Source organism: Hetaerina americana, unplaced genomic scaffold (assembly GCF_022747635.1).
Source record: "Hetaerina americana unplaced genomic scaffold, ioHetAmer1.1.p SCAF_7, whole genome shotgun sequence".
NCBI classification, from domain to species: Eukaryota; Metazoa; Arthropoda; class Insecta; order Odonata; family Calopterygidae; genus Hetaerina; species Hetaerina americana.
Genome location: NW_027287316.1, coordinates 43182495 through 43198390, shown reverse-complemented (window position 1 = coordinate 43198390; position 15896 = coordinate 43182495).

The window sequence follows — 15896 nt, the reverse complement described above, 5'->3', positions numbered from 1 at the left end:
GAGAAACAGGTAAAAATTTATAAGACTTCATACGGAAATGCAATTGAGAGTAAAAAATAATATTTATATACACATCTACCTAATCAATTCAACTCAATGCGATGAAATTTGTTTTTCACTCAAAAGTGAAATGTTGCATAATAGGAAGTGTGACGAATAGAAGTAAGGGTCTTGGACATTCTTTTAGGTCTGTCTATAACACATGCTAGAGACTGAATGGCTTACTGCTAAGTACTCTCTCTTCGTCCTGTCTAATAATCTTCGTTATTTCCTTCTCAAATTCTTCAAATTTTGTACAACCCCTTTACCGAGTAATGTCCCTTATATCACACCTTTCATATTTCACCCTTATATCACAATTATATCACACATTCCTCTTTCATAATATTTCTTCCACTTATTCTCGCATGCCATCTTCGAATTTCACACGCGTAATTTCTTTCACATTCTAAAAATTTATAACTTTGCTTCGATTTTCCTAGTGTTTTCTCTCTCTCCTACACACTATGCCTCAAAAGTCTCTAGCATACGTCTTTTCTAAGAACCAACTTTCGTCAGATAATGCTCCATATCATTATCTTAAGTGAAAACTCATAGAAAATTTTTTAAAAAAGGAATGTATCGCCAAGCACTCTAGCCGGAGCAAACTGTTGAAACGAAACTAGCCTACTCATTACACCACATCATTATTCATTCATTTTATTTCCCCACCAATAAAGTGGAAATATTCATTAGTTTTTCGAGGGCATTTCCTTAAAAACTGAGGCGTCTAAGCCTTATATCACCATAATGAAATACGAACATGTATCTACGAGCTTCCGAAAACCAGACGCTAAAAAAGATCTCTATTTCCACTCACAGATAAAACAAAAGTTGTTAGAATTTTTCTTATCGCAACTGTGATAAAATTTTATCGTTGCTTATAATTGCATGGAATGATTATTTCAAGCCTAAACTGGAAAGTAATAGCAATGAAGGTTTTTTGAGCAACGAGTTTTCCATCGATTGATGCTCAACATTTGCAATATTCAGCATACTCTTTGGTGAACGTATGATGATGCTGTAGGAGTAGCCTCCACTCATTGAACCGCATTCGTTTTAATTTTGTCAGAATACCATCATAGCGGAGAGCTCATTTAGTGCTAATAGGGGGTCTACGGTTCAAATTCACTTCAAAACCTGAAAGCACACAGTTCAAATCGGACTGAGCGATTTTTCACTTGCGAATAAGGCTATAAAACCAATTTCACCAAAAGGAATAGGCGGGACAATGAAATATGAATGAGTCAATGAGAGAACAGTGAATTGTCGTACAAGATGAGGGCGAATTAAACATGCTGATGTGCTAAGGTCACTCAAATAAGTTGAATTCACTTTTGTTAATAGCATATTGTTATTACCTCCGTGCATTTTTATTTCTCATTATGCTTTTCAATTAATTTTTGAAGTTCACAGGGAAGATATTACCAAAAATTGGCATTCAATTTTCAAATTTCAAGTTGAAAAGCCGTGAAATTTTCGTAGAAGGCCTTCATGACGTAGTCCCTATTGCCGTGGATGTCTTGACGTTTTGATCCGGAAACGGCCGATAGGGAAACAAAGGCACCGACAACGCATCAGAATAGCCCGTCAAGGCGTGCACTAGCGTGAAAAATTCGCCAGGTAGAGTCATGCTACGGGCCCAACGTCGGCGAAACTAAGAGATGGATGAAGCGTGGGGCCAAGCAAGTATTCCTCCTTGTACTGGGCCCGCCTATTTTTCATTCAAATTTGTCTTTTTATTTCGTGAATTTATTAAAATATGGGGTAGACCGGTCAACTATTATAAGGTTTAATCACGCACCATGAAAGGAATGTCCATTGAAATTTTCTATTGAGGGTAATTTTCTAAGTCGGCTCAAACAAGATGCCGTTTGGCTTTAAACGCCGACCGTAGAAATGAAACTTGGTGGCAATGAGACTCATTTATATTAAAAAATAGGATTCAAAGTTTTCGAAGAAAATTTTATGACATTTTTTACTTCAACTCGATGAACCATCTTAATTTACAAAGTCCTGAATAATTGAAACGAAAAGCAGTAACGTAGTAATATACTAAAGGCGAATGTGGGAATTCCAGCTAAACTCCCATCCAAAATATTCGGTCGCCTTAACGGCAAAGAACCGCGCCATTTTCTGGAGGAAAAACGGGCCTAAATAATAATAATTTAGCATAAATTAAGCGAGAAGTTTTATTTCTCATTTATTCTTCAGTTATAACCGATTGGCAATCTACCATTTAAGGTAAGTTTTTGATGGACGCTGATTGGACACCGCTGTATATCTAAGCCTCACCCAAGGCACAGCTTGACACCCCACACTTCAATCCACTCTTCTTCAATCCCGTAAACATTCTGCCTTCCTTCATTCCGTCCAACATGCTTATCCTTCCCCTCACTCTAACTCCCGTTCCTTCCCCTCTATCTAACGTTCTTCCTTCCATCACACTCTTTAATGGTTCATCACCAAGTAAAACGCTGTGCATCATTTTGCCATGCCTAATATGTATTTTACCCAGAAATCAATCTCATTGATCATCATTAATCGCCATGCCTAGTACTCCTTCGTTTGTTTTCTTCTCGTTCATTATACCTATTCCCTCCTTCTCCACATCCAAATCTCAAAAACCTCCAATTCACACCTATCATATTGCTTTAATGACCAAGTTTCTTTGCTGCTCCAAACTACGTCCCATTAACAGTGTAAAAGTCATCCCATGCAACGATTCACAATGTAGATTAAGACTAAACGTGAACATTTAGATACCATTGATGACTAAATTTAATGATCACTCTTAATTAACATTCGAATTCAATGTAGAGGACCTATTCGGAATAGTCGAACCTAAAGTACAAAGGCTTCTTTAGCAAGGGACACAGGAATTTGCGCAACTTTGTGCACAATTTGGTGATGCCATCCCCTATCTGATAATCATGCCCAAAACAGCTTTGCGAGGGAATCCGTTGGAAAGAACGTTTAACTTTTTCTTAAAAGCACCCAGAAGACCGCTATCGCTGATCTTTTCGCACCTTTCTTTTCCTTCCAAATCAGTGTCCCTCCCAATTATCCCAAATAACAAATGACTAAATAGTTCTGACATGCGATTACGGCTTCTCTAAAGCTTCCCTCTCTTTAGAATACAATGATAATAAATAAGGAATCAGATTTGCTTGGGATTCTCAGATTCAAAATCATTTGCTGGGCGGTTGAACGCGTTCTCTAGCAAATATATCCAGCGTTACATTTAATAATAAAAAATATCATATAATACCTGATAACGTATTTTTTCTTTTCAATAACATCCTTAAATACTACCTCTAAGCTTAAATAGTGAATTATGATGAATCAACAGAAGAAATTACAATTACCCGTGTACAATATAATATCAAAGTAAAAGTCCGATTATATCAGAATTTACAATTCAAATCTATGAACGTTAAAAATATTTCCTTCCCGAGACACTGAAATGTTTGAAATTTATTATCAAATTGGACTAGTGAGAATAAATTATATTTGAAGCCATATAGCCTCCGGAGGTGACTATCGTGAAGGATGGACAGAGAGAGAGAGAGAGAGGGGGGGGGGGAGAGTGACATACGGGCGTGCAGGGAGAAGAAAAATAAAATAAATTTTGAATATAATACAATCGAAAACACTCACACATTGAGCAACTGGTGTAACTTCCTATCTGCCTATCTTTCTGTAAACTGTGGTTCAAGTTACAGGGCATAATCCATGAGCCAGTGAAAATATATTTAATTTATTGTGGTAAATATTGTGCCAAACAGAATTAATAAAAGTTTTAAAGCCTGCAATGAAAGTCATTTTTATCTAGGAAAATTGAAATTGCCTTATTTCATCCTCATACAAAAAATTTATCAATATGCATAAAAATGGTTTTCTACCAAAATGAGATGCGGTTCTAGTAGATGAGTGCCTAGTTCTATTTTATTAGTGGCGACCTGGATGTAATTGTGTATCGTATCGCGAACATTACGTTCACAGCAAATAATTAAAAGATTGAAATGCTGAACGTGCCTTTATTCAGTATTAGGTGCGCTCAGGAGCCAATGGACCCCATTTTTTTCCTCTTATTACCTGAACGCCAATTATAATTTTACCTTTGTAGTAATTCCGCAATCCAGCCATTATTAGTAAAGTAAATATTAATTAATTTGAAAATGGATTATAAAATCCGACACATTGGAGAGAATGAGTGCTCTATCTGAATTAGCAGGGTTCTAAAAGTTCAACTCTCACCAATTTTATGCCACGGTCTCTCGTTTACATCATGACTTAAAGAATTCTTGGAATTAATCATCAGCATTTCCATTTGAAGATTGGTTGACTGCATTCGTTCACTCCTTTTTTTCCAATGATAACTCCTGTACTTCCTAGGTCTTCTGTCTAACTGCCTTCTCTATTTTGTCTACGTACTTGTCCCTGTGCCTTTCTTTTGGGGTCGTCCTACACCCTCTCTATTACGTCCCTAGAAATCATCGATATATCATTTAGACTACTTTACTCAGAGGCGACTCAGAGAAAACTCCCAAAGTATAAACAAAGTCCTTCGACCCGTCCAAACTATTGCCACGCCTCGCGTATCGTTCTCCAACAAAGAAAGGCAAAGAAGGAGGGTCGGGCGGTCAGTCATGTGCGGGGGGAGGGGAGGGGAGCGGGTGGGGGCTGGGGTGGAGAAAATAGTTTATCGACAGGCCTCTCCCTATTCATATCGCTACTGATTCTTCAAAACCCTCCCCCCGCCCCCATCGCACACCGCACGCAACCAGATACAATCCCTTTCCCACCTAACCCTCCCGCGCCCCTTCTCAACCCCCCCCCACCTCACCCCCGACTTTCCCTTCCCACCTCGAGGGAGCCGCGAGAGAAGCGGGCGAAGGAGGCGCCGAGGCGTGCATGCGTACCCGTTTGTGCGTGGGAGGAGGCGGAGCGGGGGGAAGCGGGGGGGGGGGGGGGGAGGGAGGCTCGTCGTCGTCTCCGAAAGGGGGAGGGGTCGAGATGGCGAAGTTCGCCCGGCTCACGCAGGAGCGGTCGGAATATCTCATCGCCCCCGTGATGTGGAAGGGGGCGCGCGAGTGTGTGAGGGGGAGGCAACCAGGAGGGAAGAGAGGAGGCGAAATAAGAGAGGGCGACAAACCATTGTTTCCATTCAGGAGGAGGGGGGAGAGGGTGTGTGGTGTGTGTGTGGGAGGGGGAGGATTGCTGCCGTTGAGTGCGACCCAGGGGGAGGAAAGGGGAGTATGTAGGAGAGGGGGAGGGTGTGTGGGGCGTCGGCGGCGGGCGTGGGTGGAAGCTCGCTACGTGCTTGGAAGTCATTCGGCGCGATGGATGGAATAAGTTGGGGCGAGATCTGAATACCATTTGCTCTCCCCCTCTCGCTTCTGTGACTACCAGGGCGGAGGTGATGTGGTGGTTGTCCGCTCGGGAGGAAGTGAGATCGCCCGGGAGGTGGGAGGGAGGGAGGGAGGGGGTAGTAGGGATCAGTTGGATGGGTGGGTAGGTGGGAGCGATACGAAAGGGGGTGGGTGGGTTATATCGGGGAAAGGGGGAGGGATCGCGGGGAAGTAGGGGAGACGCCGAAAGACGAGCAGGGCAGAGAAGGACTTGGTGGGCGGAGGAGACGAGAGGAAAGTGGAAAGAGGAGAGTCGGGGAGGGAGCCAAAATAAAATAAATAAATGAATAAATAAAAATCGACCCTTTCCTCTCCCGCCCAGACTATTTCGAAAATGCGGATCGAGAACTCGTGGGTGGAGGGTTAGGAGAGTGGGTGAGAGGAGGAGGGATGGCGACAGAAAGAAAGAGTGAGTGGATGGAAACAAAAGAGTTGAAGGTGGTGCGTGCGTGTAGTGTGTGTGTGTGTGTGTGTGTAAGAGTGAGTGAGAGAGATAGAGGCGTTGGAATGCAAGCGTGATATCGTAACCGAAAGTAACTCACGGGAGTCCTTTCGAGAGGATTTAAACATTTTTCCCGTGCTCCGAGAATACGAATGACGCGAATCGATGATATTCGAGAAGTCCATCTCCGGTCGACCGACACTGGGGTTGAAACAAATTCCACCTATGTGGAGTTATGCTGTCCCACCGTGCGTTTCCATGCATGATCCAACGCGTCAGCTCCTCCCTACACTTTTTGTGAAGCAATTCTAGCTGAGGCGATGAATAGCAGGAGGGAGGCAAGACGGGAAGCATAAGTAATGGAAGACCCGTTGACAGCCACTGTTCCCGCATGAAATACAGAGACCCCACTTTGAGTTCTCATATCCATCCTAAGGTTTCGGCTTGAATTCATCAACTTCTTCCATAAAAAAATTTAGTAGAAATGTTACTCTGGTTGCTTTTTGAGATTGGAAATAAATGGTTCAAAGGAAGTTTTGAGTAATTTGACGGAGAGAAGTTGATATTAATCATAATAAGAAATACTAAAACTAAAAAATGTGGACATAATCAACATTTACGAAAAAAAGAGTTTCCTCCGTAAATGTTCAAAAACCAAAACTTCTCTTTATTATGTGTTTCTAAGTTTTTACACATCATCGCCACAACTGTGAATCACCTTATATTAATTTTTCTGAATATTTTTCGTGAATACATTTATTTATAAAAAACTTTATTCATATAAAAAATATAGTTCCGCTCCTTAAATGACCGACGAGTCTCATTGAAACACTTCATGACAGCATATAGTACTTTACCAGTAGGATAATATTTTAATATTTGAAAATTAGCTAAGGAAATCACGATAGGAATGTTGAAGCATTCTTTGAAACATCCTTTGGTGGAAAACTACGCTTCCATTTTTCTGAATATTTTTCGTGAATACATTTATTTATAAAAAAAATTTATTCATATAAAAAATATATTGTTTCGCTCCTTAAATGACCGACGAGTCTCATTGAAACACTTCATGACAGCGTACTTTACCAGTAGGATAATATTTTAATATTTGAAAATTAGCTAAGGAAATCACGATAGGAATGTTGAAGCATTCTTTGAAACAATCTTTGGTGGAAAACTACCCTTTCCAATGAAATACGGGTATCCATAGTTAGGTAGCAGTATTAAGGTTACGAAGAGTTGTATGCCTTATCACTCCAAAGTAATTGTTCGTTTCAGCTGCGTTCGATTTAAAGACTATGAGATTTCTACTTGATTTGAGACACATTAAACGTTCAATTTCGCGCAGGTTCTTAATATGGCGAGTGTATCATTTGGAGGAAATAAGGATTCGTTAACCGTGTGAGTTCTCGCTTATCTAGGGGAATGGAGCAATAGCACATGATCCATGCGAAACGAACAACGAGTTTAGTGAGAAGTGGCAGAAATGAGACAGCAAAGACAATACGGAACGAGAGAAAGTGTGTCCGAGATGATAAATGAACTGGGACGAGTTATCCTTCAACAGAAGAGAACAATGAGTCGTTTAGGGTCACACATGCGAAACGCAAGAGGGCGACACCAGAACTTCCGAGGGTTAAAATGAAGCCCCGCCGCGCCGCATGATGCAAGACCGCCCGTGGGAGCTACGGCTCCATTGGCGAAAAGTCAGTCAAATCTTGAACAGCATTTGGAGGACAGACGGATGCTGGTGGAAGCCCATGGAGCTTTCGGCCTTAAAGTTGAATGCAAAGAAGTTGGGAGGAAGTGATCTTAGCCCAAGGTTTAAGCATAAACTTCAACACTTGTGTGTTAATTGCAGCCTCAGTTGAAAATATTTTTCAGTGTAATTAAACGGCCAGTTAAAGTATCCGGCTTCATTCTGGGATGATTTATGGCAAGTAGTTTTCGTTTTTGTTTCGGGATAATATACATTGTCATGTTTGTAGCGTGCTCTGTAGAAAGGACGAGCGACGAGCAATCTTCGAAAAATACTTCTGCAAAATAGCTAAAAGTTTTCATTGTAATTCTGCAACTACTAAACGTATTAACTACTAGGGGGTGCTTCTAGAATAGTATTCGGGTGGGCGGGACAAAAGCCTACAAGGTTGTTAAGGAAAAGGGATGGCCCATGTTCCCCTTAAACATGCAGGAACGCATTTTTAATCGCAACCTGGTTCCACCGATCCTTCCCTCACACACAATTTCATGATAGGATAATAATCCATCAACAGAGAGCCTCCTATACTGATTGATTTACGGTTTGATAGAGCTGTTTGTTTGAAAAAAATTCTCACACATTACTCTAAATATTAGACGCTGAAAAGAAAATAATGGCTGAATCAGAAAAATAATTTTCATTTGCTAAATTTTTCGGTGAATACTGGATCGTGTGTTGATTTATTAGCAACCACGAGAAATCGAAGCGAAACTATTATTACTCTGTTCACCTCCAACACGTATCATCTTCCTTCTCTCAGGAATTTTTGTCGCTGCAAGACGAACCAATGAACAAAGCTAACAAAGACACCAAATTGAAACTTTATCAACGTAAGCGTAGGAGCCAGAGATATTCAATTGGCAATCTGGGCGAGCAACAGAGGAATCAGGGCAACGAGATCCCCGTGCCCATGTCAAGGGATGATGTCATCACCCGAGAATCCAACGGCAGTGTGTCCGAATAAGTGAGTTCCGAATACGGTATCAAGTGCGCATGCGTTGAGAATGAATGTCGCAATGCACCTTCCTCTTCCATTTGTAATGAGAGACAATCAATGCTGGTCAACGGTCTCATATAATCCATGCAAGGAGAGTAAGGGGTAATATTGCGAAGGGGAGTCTTAGCGGGAGCAGTGGAGAGAAAGAAAAAAAGACAATAGCACACGGCAGAAGGTATATACATAGAAATATAATGGAAGTAGGGTGAATCAATTGTTATCACGCACACAGAGAAAACGAGTCAAAATAATGACTCAATCCTGAAGTTCCGTTCAAGGTATGAATAAATCTAAGTTAGGTTCAAGGCTCGTACATTTGCTGAATAAAAAATATAAAAAACTAACGTTCAATATTAATGGGGAATTCAGCATGACCTTAAAAATAATAATGCATATATCTCCTGATTGATTATTCTCCTCTATGCGTCACGAAAGAAGTAACTGAATTTCTTAAAGAAAATGCTGAGAGTCATTAGCAGGGAGAACACCTATGATGACACATAAAACCGTGGCCTTGCCGTTTTATTTTTCATGATTATTAGGACCACTTATTTATTATTACCGATTTTTACCTACGACTTTGAAATAGGTCAAGAGCCGCCGAAAGAGCGTGTGGCAGGGAATGTTAGGGTAACAGTTTTGAAAATGTTGCGGAATAAGTCTGTAAAGGGAAGATTTTTATCCGGTTGATATTACGTCAATCTATGTGTTATGGTAGTGAATTTACGAGGGAAAATGAACACATGAATACAAATGTTTTACATCACAAGAATAAGCATGTATGTCTATCTAATTTCGACACTATTTTACAACCTGCGGATGTAATGTAGACCTCAACGTCTTAATAACAAACAATAATGTCTATTTCATGGAGAAAAATAGATAAGATCTCACATATCATTGAATTTATTCATCTCTGAAAGTCTTTTTAAATGACAGCTAACAGCAAAGGGAAGGGAGATGGAATACTTTCCATTGAAAAGTAACATACTCTTCGAGAGAAATTATTATCTACTGGAGAGGATACCCGTACGAAAAGCCATGTTTTTTTGTGGATGTATGAATTTGTGGCTTTTGCATGCGGTTTTTATTCTTTTCTAAATTACGGGCAATGTCCTAACATCCCCCGCCACACGCCCTTGTGGCGGCTTGTGGAGTATTAAGTAGATGTAGATTTAGAAAGCACCGTTATATAAAAATATCTACATTATTCCTCCGATAAGCTTTTAACTTCATTAACCTATATGCAATGCTTTCCGTTTATCATTGATTTTAGTAAACATTCGATTCTTTCTCCCAATACATTTCAGAATAACTGATACATCAAAAATATATTTAATCTAATCTTTCTCCAAACATTAAAAATACCCAGGTTACCCATCCATTCGGCTTATTGAACGTTTGGAGGGAAACCGTACTTTTTTCAAACGAATCTTCAAAATGTGAGTGTTGGTAAATGTTTACTTGATCACAAGGCGATTTCATGCTCAGATGGCGGCAGATATACAGAGTATTTGAATACTGGGTTAATGGAAAGGAAGCTCGTATCATTTTGTTGAGATGCTTACAAAGCACAGATGCTCGTATTTTAAGCAAAATTTCTAAATGCACTTAAGTATTTCGTAATATTTACACAAAACTATAGAACAGATAGGCAAATTACATTACATTAATGATTTTTAATAAGCAGAAAACCAATAGCATGTAAGCTCTTCAAGAGGGTAGGTGCATGGCGATGCTCCTAATAGTGATATTCTTGCATCGTTTTACCGTCTAAAAATCAATGAAAAAAATATCACAACAAGATTATTTTTGACTGTCGGACTGAGAGATTTAAGGAATTATTTTTGTCTTGTTCAATTTATGAATGCACCAGTATAGACTTAAGTATAGTATTTTAGACTCAAGGTATCCTTCCCACGGACAATACGGGATAGCAACTGCAGGGTTATAGATAGCAAAAATTCCACTAGCCACCCTCAGCGTCTCGGGAATAGTTAGTTCTACTCAATGGCATGCACTTTCACTAACCTCGTGTGGTTTTTTGTCAAAACCCTATCTTTCTGCATGACCCCATTAGAATGCCTTTAAAAAATGTTGTGTTCTTTACAGCATGTTTTGTTCTTCCTTATGTCTTTTTAAGATCCCCTTCCATCCCTTGTTTCTCTCTGTGGGGGGAACCCCCTGCTACCTGCGGCGTTGGGTCACATTCCCTACTTTGGGGAGGAGACCGTTTCACGTTGCATGTCCATGTGGTAGTGAAATTTCGCCTTCCTACTTCTCAAATTGCACGTTATTGGATAAATTTCTTACTGCATCCTAAGGCGCCGTTATTTTTTAGATGATAGTATATGTACTCGTATTTGCATGCGTGTCGAATGAAAGAATTTTTGCATGAATGTGTATGCCACATTGGGTATATTTTTGCATGCATATGTTGATTTTGTATGTTGCTTTTATGTGCTCCTTTTTACGGGTGGTGACCTAACACCTACCGCCATACGCCCTTGCGGCGGCTTGGGGGGTATTATGTAGATGTATAAATTATCACGGAAGAAAATTTTTCAATTCCTGAAAATAAAAATAATACAGGTGACAGAACTCAATAATTACGTTTAGACGGGTGGTCTTACTCTCTCTCTCTGTCTCGTGCCCTTGCGGTTTCTTGTAGTGCAAGATACAGAAGCAAATAAATATGTTAAGCAAGGCGTTTTCGTTAGCTAAAATGGAATATTTCGTTTGGCTTAGTTTTAGATCTGAAATTATGATTCTTGCCGTGCGATACAAAATGAATCAAGATGCTACTGAGTTGGTTTCGTTTTCTCTCGATGAGGCTACTGTACCAGAAAAATAAGCGTCCAGTACCAAAGCAGACTTATTCAATACTAGATTCCTCACTTCAACAACTGTAAGATGTGTTATCAGTGTTCCATATATGTCCTATTTTTGGTTTTATTGGTGATTCGCAATTGCAACTTCGCATGTTCTGCAACTCATTGAGCATGAGATGGCTCTTTTCCTGAAGGTTGAAATAATTTAACCTTTAATAGATAGAAACAACGTTGAGGAGTTTCTTGAAGGGGGAATAATTGGGTTTAAAATACGTAGTAATCAACCCAAAAGTGAGAGTTTGATAGATGAAGCTAGACCTCACCTCGTACGAAGTGTCTCTCTGTGAGCGAAATTTGCAAACCAAGGAAGGAAGGCTAGTTTTGGGTATTGCGTCATTGTTACAGGGAAGATATTGGCCAATAAAGTTAATAAAGGTTAGGCGAAACTGGAAGGGGCCGAAGGACCCCAACCTGGGTCCTCGGTCAGTACTCCAGCGTTTCTAGAACTTGTCAACTTTTTTATTCACAACTATTTATTGAAAATAGTACATCAGGTGATGATAATGGCGTCCAAGAGTCGAAACCGGGAGTTTGATCAAAAATATTGCGTGAAATCAGTTTTTATTGATATAAATTATATTTCACCAATTCAACACGATCCTCAATCAAACTGAATGAGTTTTGTGCATTGAAAATTGATGAGCATAACAGTAAATAAACATTTTATCATACAAAATATTTGGTGAATATTGGATACAATTTTTAATCTTCTTCTCTCGCAGGATCAAACACTCTTTGCTATGGGGAAAATATACACATATCAAAAACATACACATATACAGAATAATTAAAATTTATCTCAAATTTGACTCTACCATGCGGCCTTATTACTGTCTTTTAATTTCTAGTCAGCGGTTAAAATATTTAAATATCCTTTAAGCTGAATTGCGCTTTGGCTAAACCCATATTCCTCCGTAAACATATGCGTTATTTTGGCGCAATACAATTCCTATGGCAGTGCTACTCGCTTATGTAATTCTGCTTAGATCCATGTCAAAGTGTTTCACGCTTTCTCGCTTCCTGAACTCCGGGGGCACGAACTGAAATGTGACTGGCCCTATCGTAATTCGGAATACCAAGCCGAGGGGACAGGAAAAACTAATATTCAAAGCTCAAGTGCTTATCTCCATTCCTTCGTCAGGCAGCATGATTTCAGTGCATCATGTAAATATATATATATGTATCATAATTGAAAAAAAGGTAGAATGTAAAAATAACGTGTAGAAAAGGCATAAAGAGTTAACATACGTATAAAACAAAGAGATGACAAAATCCTGAGACGAGCTGAATTGTCGAGAGAGGAAAGAACTTGTTTCCTGATATGGACAGACGGCATACCTCTGTATCTTACATCCACATCTCAGGCGTGCCTCACGCTTCTGCATCAGCCCATTAATTATAAATGTTTCCACAGCGGAATTTCCCCAATCAAGTTGGGATAACAGATGAGATGTTATCGAAACATCTTTTGTTCACTTCAAGGAATATTTAATAGATACTTCTGAATCTTAATCGGCTGTGCTGTAGCTTAAGTGCGCAATATCCAACAATTACCATTTGAATCTGATTTCAATAATCCTAACAAACAAAATATATTTATTCATCATAAGTAGGATAATATAATTCAATACCGTTATATCCAAATAGGAAGTGAACTTCAAAAAGAAACAATTAAAATGGTATTAATTTTCGCTCGACAAATATTCACTATATTATCTTGAAAATGTTTAAGCAAGCGATTCATATTCTTACAGGGATATACGAGTATTCATGCCTGCGTCGTTTCTTTTACTTTTGGTTACATCCTAGTTAAACGGGTAATATTAGCGTGCTATAACCATAGAAATAAAAGAAAGGATAACAGAAAATTATATGTAACAGAAATGCTACTACTTTCAACGCTAAAGCTCATTCTCTTTCCAAATTTGCCTCACACTTAGGGATGATACGCGAAGAGTATGATACTACACGTATAGAAGAAGGCGTGATGTCAAAATCAATGTCTTTGGAAATTTTCAATCCTATTTCCTCTAGTGCCAATCAAGAGATTACAATCATATCTGAACGGTTGAATTGATTAATGCGACATGCTCGGAAGGAAAATAATTAGCACCACAGCAAGGGCAATTAGGTTTCAAAGAAACTGTAAGAGACGCCACAACACTGACTTTCGACGGAGTCATACGCTAATATGCATTTCAATGCAACAATATCAGAGTGTAAAAATCATTCGCCTTGACCGGGATCGCGTCGCGCACGACTACGAATACCTGTGACATTTTATGTGCGGTATTTCGTCACAACATCTTGTTCCTTTAAAATCCCCCAAAATTTCAGTGTTTAAGAGGACGCCTCGGTAGCTTAACTGGCTAAAGCACTCGACCGAACATCGAGGGATCCGGGTTTCTTATCCCGGTCAAGGCGAATGATTTTTACACTCTGAAATTGTTGCATTGAAATGCAATTAGGATTTCAAGAAGTAAGAATGCTACATTAAAAACTAGTGTTGATAGCGCAAGTCAGCAATTTGAAAGCAATCTTGGGTGGCAATTTGCATCCCATTCTGGTATCCCCTTAGTTTTTTAATCGATTCTCACCTTATTTAAACAAGTACGATTCCCTCCCTGCATGAAGAAGAATTTATTTTGGGAAACATGGAGATATCCCTTGATTTAATATCGCAAATGATCTCAGCCGTCGATCTCCTCCCCTAATAGCTACTTGATATAATATCAATCAGTCAAAGATAGTGCGGTGCTTGGCAAATCCCCAACGCCAAAGCATCTGAGCATGCATTGGATTAGACCACGTGTTTTAGGGGTTTTATGAGCCATAAAAAAAACGATTAAGCGGTGAGGTAGCCTAGCGGGTGGAGATCTCAGCTGCTGACTGGAGAATCGAAATTTCAAATTCGGGTAAAAGCGCCATTCACAATCCAGCAAAAATGACCACCGTGATTTTCTCGGCGGCGGAATTACCTGGGAAATAACATTCGGCACGGGGAAAGGAACTACCCACCCTTAGCTACATTCGCGAATGTAACGTGTCTGACGGTATTTAGAGAAAGAAGTGAGCCATAACCTGACCTTAGGGAAGAAACCTTCAGTTGTATTCATCAACAACGATGATGATTCTGCATAATTTTCATTTCTATCGCCTAGAAATTACAAGTTTCGGCATTTGATTCATAAATACTCACTCTCGTGGGTATCAACCTCCCGCAACAATTTTGATAGTCTGAATTTCGCGGGATGTCATTTAGGAAGTTTTGCGTTTTTATTCTTCAAGCACTTTTTTCGAGAGTTTTTCAAACTGACTCGCGGCGTCTGGAAACGGTAGCTCGCATCCCACGACGAGTCATAACTGCTCTCTCCGCGTCGATACTAGCGTTTATCCGCGCGGACGACTATGTTCGAGACGAGCGGCGTGTGCGCAAAACAACCAACTTCCCATGGCAACAAGGACTGGGAACTAAACGGCGACCATGTCGCACTTCACGTCCGCGCACAAGAATTAACGCGGCCTCGTCGAGACTGCGTTAATATTTCTTCGCGTCCCATGCGATAAAAAGGTTTCCGACGGCGAGGAGGTTTTTTGTTCTTCGCCGCGGCGGCGAGTGGCGATTGGCCGTTTGTCGATCTGACTCCTCCCTCCTCCACCTTCCTCCACCACCCCCTTACTCTGCAACGCCTCCCCCATCCCCTCGGACACCTCCCGCCCCCGCCCTGTTCCCCACCCTCCCTCCGCTTCCTACTCCCCTCCCCCGCTTCGGAATGGGCGTGGTCAAGGCGGGGAGAATATCGATGGCTTAAAAGACGGGAGGAGGGGGGGTGATTGAATGGAATGCCGGGGAGGGGTGGAAAACTTGGCGCGCGGGGTACCGCGTGGAGGGAGAGGGGAGACGACACGGGGGAGAGGGGGGTTGGGGATGGGGGGCGCGTGTGGGTGGAAGCTGGATATAATGCCGAAGGGAGATAGAGAGGGGGGAGGCTGTCGATATTTTCCCTTCTTCCACAATTGAGTGCGTGCATCCTCTCTCAATAACATTACACCCCGAACAGCATTCCAAACCACAGTAAAACCCTATTGCTTGAAATCATAAAGGCATATTTGAGCGCAGGTTTCCCTAAAAATGTGTTAATGACACTACTCGAGTTTTTTTCAAATTTGGATATCATCGAAGAAAAAAAATAACATTTCGGAAAGATTCGTTATGTATGTGACATTTATCCTTTTGTTTTCCGATGGAATAGTGATGTAACATACCGTCAGTACATGGTTACTAATTACTTTTCACTAATTAAGGACATTATAAACGCCCGATAAATGATTCTCCATCGCGCGAAGTGGTGAG